Source organism: Sinocyclocheilus anshuiensis, unplaced genomic scaffold (assembly GCF_001515605.1).
Source record: "Sinocyclocheilus anshuiensis isolate Anshui unplaced genomic scaffold, SAMN03320099.WGS_v1.1 scaffold702, whole genome shotgun sequence".
Classification (NCBI taxonomy): domain Eukaryota; kingdom Metazoa; phylum Chordata; class Actinopteri; order Cypriniformes; family Cyprinidae; genus Sinocyclocheilus; species Sinocyclocheilus anshuiensis.
In genome coordinates this window covers 13577-16165 of record NW_015548184.1, presented here as the reverse complement: position 1 = coordinate 16165, position 2589 = coordinate 13577, and the positions used below count along the sequence as shown (strand labels likewise).

General features: G+C 36.8%; 1 protein-coding gene across 1 annotated transcript in view; it reads right to left on the bottom strand.

Moving 5' to 3' along the window:
• The window catches only part of LOC107704828 (semaphorin-6D-like), a 45184-nt gene that overhangs the window by 30669 nt on the left and 11926 nt on the right, over positions 1 to 2589 (bottom strand). The gene's annotated exons all lie outside the window — the stretch shown is intronic.

The following is a 2589-nucleotide window of genomic DNA, read 5'->3' as shown; positions in this document are numbered from 1 at the left end:
GGAGGCAAAAACAAAAGTGTTGCATTTATAATTTTGTTCAGTGTAGCTAACTAAAACTAAAACCATAAAAAAATAAACATTAACTAAAATTAAATAAAATACAAAAAAAAAAAACTTTGTAACTTAATGTACTAAAATGACTAATAATAAAAATTAATAAAGACTATCTAAACACAAAAAAATAACAAAAATGCTAAAACTTTAAATATGGAGTAGTCATGTCCTCCTGATCACAATATGCTTTCATTTTATGGAAAAGAGCAGCTCCGGATTCTTATCTTATTTCATGTTCGCAAGGATATTGAAAGTGGTTTTAAAGGAGGTCGGGGGTAAACCTTTCTCTCTAATGGAAGGAAAAAGCAATCCCCAATAAAAAAAAACCCAATATAGAAAGAAATCCAATATGTGTGGCACACAGATAAGTCACCCTCATCGAGTTGATTGAAGAAGGTCATGCCGTAAAGGTTGACTGTAATTCATCTTCCTCAGTATCTGTAATAATCAAAATAAATCCTTTGCATCATGTAAAGTGTCGTTCCCAAAGGCTAACTTTCACATGAGGTGGGGTTTTCAGGGGAAAAAGTGAGCAATGCTGCATGAAGATGTGGTCACATTTTGTTGTGGAACTTGTGAGTCTCAGCTGGAGTTGAGTCTGGTTGTCAGATACACAAGAGGAACACAAACATGGGCGAGATCCCAGGAGTACAATTACAGCTCCACATGTACCATCCGTCCCTTTTACTGCAGGAGAGATTCTCTCTTAATCAAACGCCTCTGTCGACATTGAGTTTGGGGTTATGTGTGTGCATGTTTATATTTGCCTGAGACTTGTCAATGAGTGTGAAGTGCATGAAAAAGAGCTGAAACTGAAGATGTGTTTGTAAAGAACCTTCTAGGTGAAGTTGTGTTTGCTCAGACAAGTGACATTTTATCTGTTGCTTGGTTTCCTGCTCTGGGTCGACCTAAAATCCCTTTAAGGCAAGCCAGTCCACCCAGCAGCCATTTTGGTACAGCTCTTACCTACTTGAATAAAAATATCTGAAACGGTTTTAATAACATATTTCAAATAATCAATAAAATCGGACAACTGCAACAACAATTTTGTGTCTTCAGCTCAATTCACACTAAAAACTCACTAAACTCACACTATTTCTCAGGCTTGTCCGGTTCATGTGTATTCTAGAATAAACTCTATCAAAATGCAGATCAGCACCAGAGCCATAGCCTCATGGGCAGTGCTCTGACATATGGGTTAACAGTGCCTCGGGCAACTCGAGTTTGATTCCTCGAGATCTTTTCCCAGTCCTGTTCCTCTATCTCCTCTCCCTTTGTTTCCTGTTTGTCTCTTAGTATCCCATCATACTATCCCACTTTTTCAGCAGCCTTGGTTTTGGAAGTATTTCTCCCATAGGGGTTAAAAAAAAGTATATGTAAAAGAGTTAGAAGTCATGAACTAAACCAACCAGCTACAATGTGAATCACTACATTACAAACTTTAATTTGAAGCAAAAATATTTGATGTTTATTGACGTCATTTGCAGTGCTTTCTCAGCAATGGGTGGGCACTAAATTACTCTGATTTGTTGTGATTGTCTGATTGGTGGAGATTACTTAAAAACTAAGTTAAAGTAATGCAGTTTTATGGCTTCATCAAAACCATATTTCACTGGTTACCAACATTCCAGCTCATTGTAGGTCTGTCTTTAATGGTTGATAAGTTGTCATAAAAAAATCTATTGCTCTATGGAGATTTTTGCTTCCGGAATTTGACTGTTGCACGGCATTGTAGCCAGGGATGGGCAGTATTTATGATACATGTATTTCAAATACAAATCTAACATTTATCAAACTTTTTTTTTTTTTTTGCGCTAATCAGTGCAGATTGTCCTTAATGGCCCTTATGCCAGAGTCCAATATCTCTGGAGCATATTTTGATGGTTGCTAGTTTTTGTTTGATTCTTAGGAAACATTTTTAACATGTTAACCTGCACCCCCCATCCAAATCAATATTTGATTTGTATCAAAATACTTTAGTGTTTTGTATTTTTGTAGTTTTAAAATACTGTAAAATACTTTGTAAGAAGTCTACATGATGACATCATAAAAATGCGGCCTCTGATGGGTGCCTACTCAATAGGCTAGTTTGCCCAGACTTGTTGAGATCAGAACAGAAAATTGATGCATATGGAAGAAGTTGGTCAAGGTAAGAAACGTGCAGGCTGCCAGCTTTACATCAATTTTTTAGCATAAATTGCTATAATTTTTAACAGTTCATGTTAAGTTTGTGTTCGTTTTAGTAGCCTAGGCTAAACAGTTTACCAATTTACATAATGCTGTTGAAAACTATTATACCGAGCAGCAGCCCCACAATTAACGTTAGCTTGCTACTTTCAGCCTATGTTAAGTTCATCGGTTGTACACGAAAAAAATAATAATACAACGTTTCAGTGTTGTACAACATTACATTTTAATGCCACGATATTGGTGTAATGGTCTAAACTCGTGTGGAGCAGCAGCATTTACTGTGAGCCGCTCTGAGACACGGATATGACCGCGTGTGAAAGAGCATAGCAGAGCTGCACACGGCAG